This window comes from Sus scrofa, chromosome 13, assembly GCF_054392235.1.
Source record: "Sus scrofa isolate SSC_HxYL_T2T_F1_AM1 chromosome 13, Sscrofa_HxYL_maternal_Yorkshire_Landrace_v2.0, whole genome shotgun sequence".
Classification (NCBI taxonomy): domain Eukaryota; kingdom Metazoa; phylum Chordata; class Mammalia; order Artiodactyla; family Suidae; genus Sus; species Sus scrofa.
Window position 1 is genome coordinate 52574705 of NC_139395.1, and position 13588 is coordinate 52588292.

General features: G+C 39.5%; 1 protein-coding gene and 1 long non-coding RNA gene across 46 annotated transcripts in view; both read right to left on the reverse strand.

The window, feature by feature from the left end:
• The window catches only part of ERC2 (ELKS/RAB6-interacting/CAST family member 2), a 983951-nt gene that overhangs the window by 353330 nt on the left and 617033 nt on the right, over window positions 1-13588 (reverse strand). The window lies entirely within an intron of this gene.
• On the reverse strand, window positions 2632-8381 carry LOC146397348 (uncharacterized). Its single transcript, XR_014823376.1, has 2 exons — window positions 5855-8381; window positions 2632-5322 (listed from the first exon to the last, which is right to left on the reverse strand). It is a non-coding gene; the product is annotated as an uncharacterized LOC146397348 (long non-coding RNA).

Sequence of the window (13588 nt, forward strand, 5' to 3'; positions counted from 1 at the left end):
GAAGAAATACATGTCTATAATGCCATTTTTGAAATAGAGATTTTAGAGGCCAGACTGGCTTTCCTTCCTTTTCTGAGGAAACTGTAAAGCAGATTTGGGCTCAGAATATCCAGGGAAAATTTCTAAAAGCCACTTTGAATTGTCTTCCTCCTGAACTTGCCAAATAAGTCACTGAAAAGGGCTTTAAAAATCCTTTCTGTCTGTAGCAGCACTGTCAAATAGAAATATAATACAAGCCAAATTTTCTAGTAGCATATTAAAAAAGTAAAAATAAATGTTTTAAATTAATATTTTTATTTAACCAAATATCTACAAAATATTATTATTTAACATATAATCAGTATAAAAGTTATTATTGAAATGATTTATATTCTTATTCATACTAAGTTTTTGAAATCAGGAGTGCTTTCACATTCATAGCATATGTCAGTTTGGAATTACCACGTTTTAAATGCTGAATAGTCACATAAGGTTCATGGCTACTATAATGGACAGCACTGATCTATATACCTATCCTATACACACACAGAATCAATGGCACAAAGACTATTGTAATAGAATAATATATATCATTCTTTTACTCCTTCTACATTACACCAATTTAGTGAAGGGGGTGGGATATAAAATAGCACAGAGTATAGTTTAGCTTAATCTATGTGAAACTGCTGATATTTAACCATTTTTAACCTAAAAATGGCAATTTCATGTGGTTCAACCTAATATATTTACCCCAAAGTTTGCAGGAAAGGATCATGGTGAAATCCAGCACTTGGGCTCACAGTAGGCCTCCACGGTAAGTCAATCATTGTCATGAACAGATGCTGATTGCAAAAGTATGAGCTACTCTATTTCAGGTCCAAGTGCACAATTCATTAACTGCTAAAGTATTTGGCTTCTCTTCGATAGGCTAATACACAGTTTCTACAGGTCTGGCTGAAAGTTAATTGATCAAAAAGCAAGTCACTGGCCAAGGATAAGTGATCCTTGATACCACGTATATATATCTCAAGGCTTATGGCTGCAGGTGCCTAGAAGCACATCACTTAGATGCCTCAGAAGTTCCTCACATTCAGTCTTTGCAAAACCATCAGCTCCAAACCTCCATCACCACCATCATCATTTATTATCACCATCACCAGCACCATCATTAGCTTCAAACATTACTATCACCGCAACCGTGACTACCACCATTGGATCATCACCACCATCACCATCATCCTCATCGTAGTCATCACCACTATCATTATCATCCATCATCACTACCAACACCACTATCACTATCATCATCATCTTTTTTTTTTAATTTAATTTTATTTTCCCACTGTACAGCAAGGGGGTCAGGTTATCCTTAGATGTATACATTGCAATTACAGTTTTTTCCCCCACCCTTTCTTCTGTTGCAACATGAGTATCTAGACATAGTTCTCAATGCTATTCAGCAGGATCTCTCATCATCATATCTTAACACAATTTAAATATCACCCCTCAAAGTTCTCCCCATCTCACAGGCCAAATGCACTGTTCTCTTCTCTGTGGAGCCACTGAAAAAGTCCTTTGTACATATCTAGGTTATAAGATAAGGACCTAATTATGCAATCTTCTCTCCCTACTTTCAGCTCCTAGCACTGAATTCAGTAGATCACAGAGCATTGTTCAGAGCCCCCCTTTTACCAGTTTTACTGAGATATAATTTATATTTTCACACAATTCACCCATTTAAAGTGTACAAGTAAATGAGTTTTAGTATATTTGGTAATGAAACCATCACCACAATCAAACTTTAGAAAATGTGCATTACCCCCAACAAAAATCTATACCATTTTAGCAGTTACCCCCTTTTCTTCCCCCCAGTGCTAGGCAACCACAAATCTATTTTCAGTCTCTGTACATTTGCCTATTTGCATATAACCTGGATCAGATAGCATGAGGTCTTTTGTGACGGTTTGTTTTACTTAGCATCATGTTTTCAAGGTTATTCAATGTTGAAGCATCCATCACTACTTCATTACTTTTTATTGTTGGATAACAATTCATATATGAACTTACCTCATTTTATGTATACATTCATCACCAATTTATCCATTTGGGTTGTTTCTACATTTTAGCTATTATTCATATTCCAGCTGGAACATTCATGTGCAAGTTTCTGTGTGGATATATGTTTTCTTTTCTTGTGGAACGTAGGAGTGGAACTGCTGTTTCATGTGGGAACTCTGTATTTGACATTCTAGAGAACTGAAAAGCTGTTTTTCCAAAATGGCTGCACAACTTTACAATCTCATTGGCAAAGTTTGAGGGTTCCAGTTTCTCCATATCCTTACCAATACTTGTTATTGTTTTTTTTTAATAATCATCCTAGTGGGTTTGAAGTGATGTCTCATTGTGATTTTGATTCCTATTTCCCTAAAGACTAAAATGATATTGAGTATTCACTGGCCATTTGTGTATGGCCTTTGGAGAAATGACTAGTCAGATCCTTTGCCTTTTAAAAATTGAATTATTTGTATTTTTATTGTTGAGTTGTAAGAGTTTATATATCTGGATACAAGTCCCTTATCAGATATGACTGCAAGTATTTCCTCCCGTGTTATGGATTGACTTTTCTCGATAGTGTCCTTTGAAGCACAAAACTTTTTAATTTTGATGAAGTCCTCTTAAATTTTTTCTTTAGCTGTCTATGCTTTTGGTGCTATATCTAAAAAGGCTTTGTCTAACTCAGTGTCACAAAGATTTATATCTATATTTTGTTGTAGAAGTGTTCATTCTAATGCTCACATTTGGGTCTGTGATCCATTTTGTGTTAATTCTTGTACATGGTGCAAGAGAGCCCTTTACATAGCTTATAATTTTCAGAAATAAATTTTTTGTGTACCTCATATACACATTAACAATAATTTCCTCTTCGGTTGCAGTAATACTCAAGTATGCTTTATCATGAGCATTTTAGAGAGACATTTGACATTCAAGATGACCTGAGAATTTTATACAGAAGAATCTAGGGAATTAAAAAGCCTGTTCATCATCAAGGTACTATTAATGTTGATACAATTCCTGAAAATTTGTCCTGTGATATTTTCCATTGCCTTAAATGATTTCCATATTCTGAGTACTGAAATTCAATAGGTGTTTATGGTATCTTGGGTTCTGGTGTCGTTTCTTCTTCTTCCCTCCCTGCCTTTCTCCCTCCATCCCTTGGTTTCTCCCTTCTTCTCTTTCTTCCTTTTCCTTTTTTCCTTCCTGCCTTCTTTTGTCACAACCCCTTGCTCAATTATCTTTCTCCCTTCCTTCCTAACTACTTTTCTCCTTATTTACCTTTTAATTTCCTTTCTTAATTCTCCTAACTAAAGAGTAAGCTCAATGAAAGAATCCTCTACAGGTCTTGATCATCTTAACAGCCCTTTCTCAGCCACCACCATCCCACCACCTATAAATAGTGCAGAGGATTGACCCTGGCATGTGGCAGTAAGCATTTTAGGATTAATTTGAATAGTTAAATCTGGTCCATAGTTCTAAACCAAAGTATAAAGATTGCCTTCTCTCACAGTGACTATACATGCACTATTCCAACCAAATCAATTTTGAAAAAAATATATTTGATAATAACACAAATAAATCCACATCATCCAATCCACTATCCATTATACTGTTAACATATGTAGCACTCATAGAATTTCTAATCATCTAGTACAGATAATTTTCCAGTCATTTGGCCCTTCCCTGATGATAACATACCTCCTCCTTTTCTCTTCTGCCTTACTGACCCTGTGTACATTTCAACATATTAAAGATGAATTTACTTGTTTCTTAATCTTTAAATGAAGTAGCTTCTACACCTTTGGGTCTTATTGAGAGGCTTGAGTAGTGTGTGTGAGTCATACACAGATATATCTGCACAGTAAAGCACTGCATCTCCAACAGATGGGCTTTGCCCCTGCAGGTGAGGCAAGCTGATGATAATATAACCTGTGTCTAAGAGGCAGGAACATTTGCTGCATTCCTGTAACTGTTTTCTTGGTTGGGTTTAAGGACCCTGGAGCCTGTAGTTGGTCATTTCTGCTCTGGGTGCCACTGAGGATCAAGGGAATGATGTTAAGAGATTTCAGGAGACAAGGATATAATTCAGTCAGCTTACAAAACAAGAAAAAAGCAATCGCTGGCAAAAGAAGCCAGCTCTCCTTCTCTCCCAGCTGATTTTGGAGAGCTTTTGTTTTGTGGACTCTGACATCAGAGGCCAAGGCTCTCCTGGTCCTCCACTGGCTGCCACTCAATAAAAACACCATCTTATTTTGACCGTTACTATTTCCTCAGTTAATAAAGCTTAAAGAAGAAAGCATGTTTTCAGAGATGCTAAGGGGTAGAGGCCCATTTCAGCTGAGGTCAGCCTTGGCAGGAATCAACTCTTTTTTTCCTAAGGTTTTATATTCTTTTGGTAAAGTTATTATATTATTTCAAAAATTAAAATTAAAAAAACACTCGCAATTGAAAGCAGTTCAAGTTTGCTCCCACAGATTTTCATGTAAACTCTTTCAGTTTCACTGAAAAGCAAAATGCCAAACTGGAGTTTTAAATATTTTCCATGCTCAGTATCTCACTGAAAAATTCCATACAGGTTCTATAAATCCTTTTCATTGTGTATCTTATTTTTTTTAATCCTTTCTTATTGTAAACATATAAATTATTTCTAATACCATCATGAAGGAAAGGTAATGCTGAAAATATCACATCCAATTAAAGTTCACTAATATGAATGTAAACAATGTTATTATATGTTGTAAAGATAGCATTTCTGATGGCAGCTTGGAAAAAATGACTTGGGTTAGTTGCCAACTTTCAATGTCCACATGTCAAGAAGAATGTGAGAAAGGAGGAAAAGGGGGACTCTAACCCTGCTGGAAGGGGAGACTATTTGTTTTAAGGTAAAGATAAGGTTATGAGTCAAGGATGATGTGGTGGAAGGTTAGTTGTTATCACCTACTTTTGGGGGTGACATTTTAGATCCCCTCTCCCAATGTAAGTGGCCATTTTTCAGCAGAATCTTCCCAAGCTGCTTTGGGCTTTTAGCAGGACCCAATCAATTCTTTTTATTGGCCATTTAAATAATGTATTTGATTGTAAGTCCCAACTGAAACACTCCTTTTATCCCACTTCATTACCTGGCCCACTATTCTCACTCACTAGGACTCAGATGGGCCATTTATTCCTCCTGAAAGCTTCCTTAAACCCCCATGCTTTTTTCTAACCTGGATTAGATGTCCCCAAAGCCCCTAGGACCTTCCTTATCAGAGCACTTATGCCATCTTCCTCATTAGTTCATGAGTTTTACTAGGGAGGGATAATGTCACTAGGGCTAAACTTAGTGCCCTGTCCATTGAAAGTGCCCAGTGACTAATTGTGGAATGCACAGAAAAAGAAGAAAATGCACAGAATATCCAATGGAGATGATTTAGATTACTGAGGGTCTCTTAACCTGCTACAAGAAGAAGATAAAGAGGAACCAAGTACTTTGGAGATAAGAAGCTTCTGCAGAGTAGAGGATACTGGGGACATGACAGGAGAACACCTTAAATACTCAAGAATTTTAAAGAAAAACTGAATGCTTAAGTGACTCAAATAGCAAAATGTGAAAGAATAGAAATGCAAGAGGGGAAATAATAAAGAAAGTTATCATAGTATAACAAAAGGCCCTAGTATAACATAGTATAACAAAAGGCCATAGTATAACATTTAGCCCTACTGACATTATCTCTCCCTAGTAAAACTCATGAACTAATGAGGAGAGTTCTCCGAAGAGAGAACGCTGATGAGTAGATCTATTAAGAGTTACTGAAGATCAGATCTATGCTAAGTGTTTTACATGTATTAACTCATTTAATTATCAGAGGAACTCCACAGGAAAGGTAATGTCATTTATACATTGATAATATATTGATAATTACATATGTATGTCAAGATCGTAGTGCGAATAGAGTAAGTAGAAAGCAGAGATTCAAACCCAAGTCAAAGCCCAGGTTCTTGACCCCAATGCATTCCTTATCACCCCTGGTGCCAGGAAGAGGTAAAAGGACCCCTTCCCAGAGATTCCACAGAGGAGTTTAGATGCACCACCAGATGAGAGGACAGGCTAGGTGATATGAAACTAAGCGACGGGAAACCCTAAATTTTCATGACAACACTTAATTGCCACCATGCAGTCTTGCTTGGCTCAAGGCTAACTGTCAAACAAGATGTGATGAAAGACCCTAGCTCCACCTTTGTTTGAAGCTAGGGCTAGAATGCTGCCCAAGTTCCTGGCCCAGTTTCTATGCTGCCTTCTTGAGTCACTCCCTTCTAGAGCAACCAGCTCAACCAAAAGATAACCCTTGGTAACCTAGCTGAGGGAGAGAAGAACACAGAAGGTATTTGGAGATGGAAACCATTCTGATGCTCCCTCAAATCACCAAGGTTGAATGTATGATGGACATTTAAATAATTAAGACATCAAGACTAGAGTTAAGCTCCAGGAAAACCGGGACTGTGTTTGAGCCATGACTAGATCAGCATCTAGTGTAGGGGAAGGACCCTAGTTATTGCTCAGTGAATTATGATTGAATTACTTAGTTAACAAATGCTCTAGAGCAACTGCAGACTTTTTCCCCAGGGAAATGGAGACTTCTAGGAACAAGCAGATGTCACCATTAACAAAAGCAGTGCAAGAAGCAGAATGGCTATGTTTAGGGATTAACAGAGATTCAGGAATTTAATCTCATTACCAAGAGAGCTTAATCTCAATTTCCTTATCTGCAGAAAAGCCACCATTAATCAAAACCCAAGAATACTTAGGCATAGAAGATGTGACCAATCACCAGTTCATGGTCACACTTAGAAAAAAACTGTTTTCTTTCTTCCTTCAAAATCCTGAAGAGTTACCATTCAGTCAAGAAGCTAAAAAGAGATATGATCAAGAAAGACCTTCCTTTCTAGTCACATGTAGAAATGTCAATAATCACCAAAAGATAACAAATCTGCCCATGATGTAATCATGTTAGTCCTGGGAACACTAAGATTTAAGCATAGGCCAGGTTGAATAGAGCCAAAAATTGATTAAGGAATGTGGTATAAATCTTTCGATTTATCTGTATAATGCCACTAAATAGTCCGTTTTTCTCTTTTTTAGCAACATTTTAAGAAGTTAGAATCTAAGCTTCTCACATTTGGTCCTAGCAGGTTTAAACTTTAAGAGGGAAGGCCTTCATCAGAATTCTCCTCCACCTTAAAGTGTTTGTAATTTGGTATCACACATGTGTATCTGAAAAAAGAATGTTTATATTGAAATATTTATGAATGAAATAATGTCTGGGATTTGCTTCAAAATAACTCAGGAATGAGGGTGGATAAATGTGGGATAGGAAGGATGCAGGATTGGCAATGAATTGAAGAACTGCTGAAGTTGGATGAAAAGCATATTGGAGTTCATTTTTCTTTTGAATGTAATTGGCATTTTTTTCAAAAAGGTTTAACAGAAATTTACCCTAACCCACTGGGCCAACAACTAGGAAAGAGATGATTCTCACAGGAATACTCCTCTCCGTTCCATGGAAGCACCCCCTGCTTTAAAGAAAGACAAAAGCACCATTCATCAATACCAGACTTAAATCTTATATCATTAGGGTGTTTCTCCCCAGTTACCTGCATGGACCCTACATTAAAAGGCAGGCTTCTCAGGGTACTTTTCAAAAAATATTTTTTAGTAGGGAATTTTCAATTGACCAAATTCTTTTTTTTTTTAAATTATCTTCTTGTGGAGTTCCTATTGTGGCACAGTGGAAACAAATCCAACTAGGAACCATGAGGTTGTGGGTTCGATCCCTGCCCTTGCTCAGTGGGTTAAGGATATGGCATTGCTGTGGCAGAGGTCATAGATATGGTTTGGATCTGGAGTTGCTGTGGTTGTGGTGTAGGCTGGCAGCTGTAGCTCCAATTAGACCCCTAGCCTGGGAATCTCCATATGCCTCTGGTGTGGACCTAAAAAGCCAAAAAAAAAAAAAAAAAAAATTCTCTTCTTTTCTAAATCTAGGCATTTGATAAATTCACCTTTCCAAATGAGAAGTTTATCTAACTTCAATATATTCTTCATTGAAAGGCCTTCTAAGAATTCCCTTTGTGACTCAGCAGTAATAAACACAGTTAGTACCCATGAGGATTTGGGTTTGATCCCGGCCTTGCTTGGTGGGTTAAGGATCCAGCATTGCCATGAGCTGTGGTGTAGGTTGCAGATGCGGATTGGATCCCACATTGCTGTGGCTGTGGCATTGGCTGGCAGCTAAACCTCGATTCGATGCCTAGCCCATATGCTGCAGGTACAGCTCAAAAAGCAAAAAAAAAAAAAAAAAAAAAAAAAAAAAAAAAAAAAAAAAAAACAAACAAACAAAAAAAGCCTTCTAAAGAAATGATAATCTCCACAGGAAACTTTTGGAGCTATTTAGGGAACAGTTGCTCTAGAAACATAAGGTGCAGGCAATGCCCAAATATGACAGTAGATTATAGAAAGTTTATATTAAAATCAGTTACATAGAATTAAAAAGTCTATGTCCCCAAAGGAAAGAAAATGGGCTTGAATTATTGCTGACTGTCTAGACTATCTCACTAAAGACTAAAGATGTATAACACTCTTCAATAGTGGAAAAGCCTCCTTTCTAAGGTTTCTGATTCTATTCAGCCACCTTCCTCCAGATGGGAGAAGGCCAGTGTGCTAGGCACGATCCAGTGTTAAAACTCTTCTAGAATCACTAACACACTGCCTTAAGGCCCACAGTATTGCAAGGAGATGGTCTTCTGGTCCAACGTGAGAAAATATAAATACATGCAGGCTAGAAGTAGGTCAGCACTTCTCAATCAAGGGTCATTTGGCCTTCTAAGAGGACCTCTGGCAATATCTGGAGATATTTTTGGTTGTCACAACTGGAGGAGGATTATTCCTGGCATCTAGCAGCCAAAGGTCAGTGATGCTATAAAATACAGGGCAGCTCCTGCAACAAAGAATTAATCCAGGCCAGTGTCAGGAGGGTTGCTATTGAGAACCCCTGGACTAGAGCAATAGTTGCTACAACAATTCTCTCACATTCCCCAGGCATGGAGGGATGAGAGTGCAAAGGGGAGCCAAACACAGAGCTGGCAGGAAGAAGTGAGTGAGAGGGACACCCATCTCTACCACTCCTATAGCCAATCTAAACCCAGTCCTGTAATTTCAGCTCCCTTTATGGCTCTTCAAATCTTCCTCTTCTCTCCATCTCCACTGCCACCATCCTGGGACAAGCCCTCCCCATACAGAAAACTGCAACAGTTTCCTAACTAGCATGCTCACATCCAAATCTATCCTCTGCACAAAAGCCTCTTATGGTGTGGTGGTCAAACATGTGGCCAGACTACATGACAGTTATGAGAGGTTCAAATCCCATGTGACATTGAGCTAGTTATTTAACCTCTTTATGCCTCTGATTCCTCAAAATTAAAATGAGAATGAAAACAGTACATATCTTGGAGGGCATTGTGAAGGTAAGTTGATGTTTACAAATCTCAAAAAATTTCTAGCACATGGAACATATACTGTAATTGCTTTTTATTATTTTCAAAGCATAATCTGATTATGTCACTTCATCCCCAATAGGTTCCTATTCTTATGATAAATATCAACAATCTGACAATGGTAGCCAAGGTCCTAGGTGGTCTGGATTCTGCCACCCTCCAGCCTCAACTAATGCTGCTTTCTCCTTTGGTCTCTGTGCTCCAGCCACAGGGGCCTCCTGTAAGTTAGTGGAACGCATGTTGTTCCCTTCTGCTACTGGGCCTTTGCACAGGTAGTCTCTCCTCTTAGAATGTGCTCCCTGACCTAACCCCACTCACCAACCCTGCCTCTTCATTTAACAAACATCCACTCCCCCAATACATGGTAGGTTATCCTTAGGGAGCCCTACTACCTTAAAGATGCTTTCATGGCTTCACAGACCTTCCCTTTTTTGCACACTTATCCCAGGCTGTTATTCTATATTCAGATTTCTAATACTGCAATTGGAAATAAGACTGTTCATTCATTCTCTCAGTTAATAACTTTGTCTTCCTCGATGATTTGTTTTATGAATGAGTGATTCAGCGACTGAACAAGTGACTGGATCAATGACAACATCTGCACCTCAGTCTGGAGTCTCATTACAGCAGTTGCTGATCAAAACTGCAATGCCATTAGCTCTACAGGAACTCCAAATGCTCCAAACTTGGCTGGAAGGATGCTACTCATGGCCTGGAGGCAGCTGACTGGTGCTCTATCTCAGGGTCTCTAGAATGCTCCCTTTCCTTCTATCTCAAGAACTTCTTCCTTGTTCAGTCAAACCAACTTCTCTAAGCCTAAAGAATAGGGAAGAATTTTTTTCATTGTATGTGGTGGAATTGGGGTGCTGTTTATAGTAGTCCTTAGACAGAGGCTTACTGGGAGAATAACAACTTCACATCTTTTGGGGCTCAGGGCAGTAGCAGTTATTCACGTTTAAGGGTCATTTGAAAACCAACTGTTTTTAGAAAACCACAGAATGACAGTTGTGTCTTAGTGTTTTGACTAAAGCATCAAGCACTCTGCTTCTTTTTCCAAAATTACTTGCTATTGTAAATGTAAACATTTTCTTACAATGCTTTCTCAAATCATCCTAACGAATCTCACACTTGTGACCAGAGCACCATGGCCTTCCCCACTGCACTGGTCTGGGCTTGCCCGGAAACAGAATTCACCACAGATGGGTCCAATAAGGAGATTTCAGTGAAAGGACTACAGAGAAGAAGTGGAAAAGGCTCATAAAACAAATAGGAGTGTTCAGGCATCCAGAAACTGGCAACAGGGGGCAGCCATTACTCCAGCTGAAGGGACAAAAGGAAACGTTGAGTTAATCCAAATGCCAGCAGGAACCATGGATGGGGCACTGCTGAGAGAGAACTACAGTCATAGAGAGAAGCCCTACTGCCAGAGATGTGGCCACAATGCAAGAAGGGAACAGGGAGGGAATTCTCTAGCCCTTTTCTTGTCCCATCCTCCCAGCTCCTTCAGAGCCTTCTACTGGTTTTGGATCCCACCAGAAGTCAACCAGCAAGGGAAGCCCAGCAATGCATCTCACAGAGGAAGCTTCCCAGCACACAGTCTCCCCTCCCAAAAAATAGCAGAAGTAGGAGAAGACAGAGAAATAACCACTGGGCCAACCCAATCCCATACTGCCTTAGAATAAAGCCTTCAAAATGTATTGAAGGGAAAGTTTTCCAAGAAAACTTCCAGAGAGAGCCAGGAAGAGAAAGAAGCTCTAAGCCCGGGGTTCATGAAGTGAACACCCAAACACCATTTTCAAAACAGAATAAAAAGACAATTTAACATAACTGCACATTGGCACCAGCTGCAGTGTACTCTGCAAATCTCTTCAAGTAAGTGAAGGGTTGGGTGTGAGTAAAAACAGATTCTCCAAGAATTTGGCCACAGCCTCCTGCAGGTTCAAATTAAGATCCCATTGATATTGGCTTAACCCAAAGATCAAGTCTAACACTGCATTTCAATTTTCACAATCCGTTGGTTCCTAAATTCCATGACTGAAAAACAAGAGTTTGGCTGTTTTTACTAGCAGCTTGGCTTCAGGCTATAGTTGCCAATTGCTTTGCTCCTTAGGAACTAAACAGACTCCCCTCAACGTCTCATTCCCCAGGCAAGATTGCCAGAGCCCATTCTCTGCCCCAAAATAGGCTTGTACATGCACATACACACACACACACACACACACACACACACTTGGTGTGCTTGGTCTGCCTCCTGAACCAACAGTCAAAATTAGAATCTAGAGAGGCAACCATTATGTTGAGAAAATACAGAAAATATTTTGACTGTCATCACTTTGGAGGACACCAGGAAAGGGGTAGGAAAGTGAGAGGAAAGGAAGAAGATGATAAAGGAACATGAGGAAAAAGAAAGGAAAGGAAAGGAAAGGAACGGAAAGGAAAGGAGAGGAGAGGAGAGGAGAGGAGAGGAGAGGAGAGGAGAGGAGAGGAGAGGAGAGGAGAGGAGGAAGAGAGAAAGAAGAAGAAAGAGGAGATTGAGTAGAAGAGAAGGCAGAAGTTGACAAGGTAGAAGAAAGGAGAAAGAGGCAGCTAAAAAGGGGCAGAGTATAATTTTCATCAGTATTCATTCACCTCTTCATCAGACTTTTACTAAGTGCTTTCCAGGAACCTTCCCACCTCCATGCTATGCCTCATCCTTTAAGTCTTCACTGGCTTGGAGCCTTTTATGATGATTCCCTCTGCCAATGAGGCTACAGATCTTGCTGTTTGTCCTCTACATCCTCAGTGTTGAGTCTTCTTCTGATAACATCTACAGTATATTTTACCTTCAACAAGAAGATACTACAGGGAGACAGAAAAACCTTACAAGTTGGGCTTTTTCCTGAATCCTGCCCTTCACAGTTCTGGCAGACAGCTGGCATCTGGGCCACAGTCTACTTCCCACTGATGCCTCTACTCTGGAATACATTCCCCCACCTTTGTAGTGTCCTCATTTTTCATCTTTCTTCTATCCTTTTTTTCTCTAAATGACCACTATAAGATGGGATTCTTAAGGGAAAACCTGACTACCCAGAGGGATGTGATAAAAGAAAGAACAAATAGAAAAAAGGACCAAAGTGGAGAAAGAGTAAAAGGGGCATCAACGTATAGGGCTGGCTGGAGGACTGGCCAACTGCATAACCCTATTTTACAGTTGGGTAAACTGAAGACCAAAGAGATCCAAAGGTTAAAGAATGGTGGAATACTGGAGCTGGAGAGGAATGTGGGGTCTACTGAGCAGAAGATTAGGTCTTTTATATCTTAGCCAAGATTTGTATCTTATAGAGAGACAGTCTTTGGGGGATTTGGATCTGAGACTTAGGTCAACTCCACTTGGGTCTATAGTCCCAAGCAAGTAAGCCAGAGCCAAAAAGGTCAAAGTCACACAAAACAGGAAGGTCCCAGACCACCAAACTCTCTGGGCTGAAATCATGATCCTGAGTGGGAAAATACATTTTCCCTCTGAAAATAAGTGAAGTTAAATCAGAGATGAGAACCTATTAAGCTTTTATCTCTTCCCTCATTTAATATAAAACACCAGTTTAAAAAAAGGAGGCTAGTTATAGGATTCTCAACCCTAGCACTCTCAGCATTTGGGGTCAGACCATTCTTTGTTGTTGGAGAAGCTATCCTATGCATTATCCTATGCTTAGCAGCATCCCTGGTCTCTACCCATCACATGCCATAGCATCTCCCCTCCAGCTGTGACAACCAAAAATGTCTCCAGACCTTGCCAAGTGTCTCCAAGCGGGGCAAAATTACCCCCAGAATGAGAACTACTGCTTAAGAGAATCAGAAACTATCAACCTGATCATCTGAATCCAGAGCCCTGTTCTTAGCTGGAAGGTCAGGCTGGCTTCCGCTCATTTAGTTATAATTGGCAGATTCAGGTGTAAACTTAAGTCCTGAGAGCCTTGCTTGCTGCGCAGAGAAGCCTTGTTTCAGGACCTGATCTATGACCCTGACTGTACTGCCTGCAATGTGGCTTCTC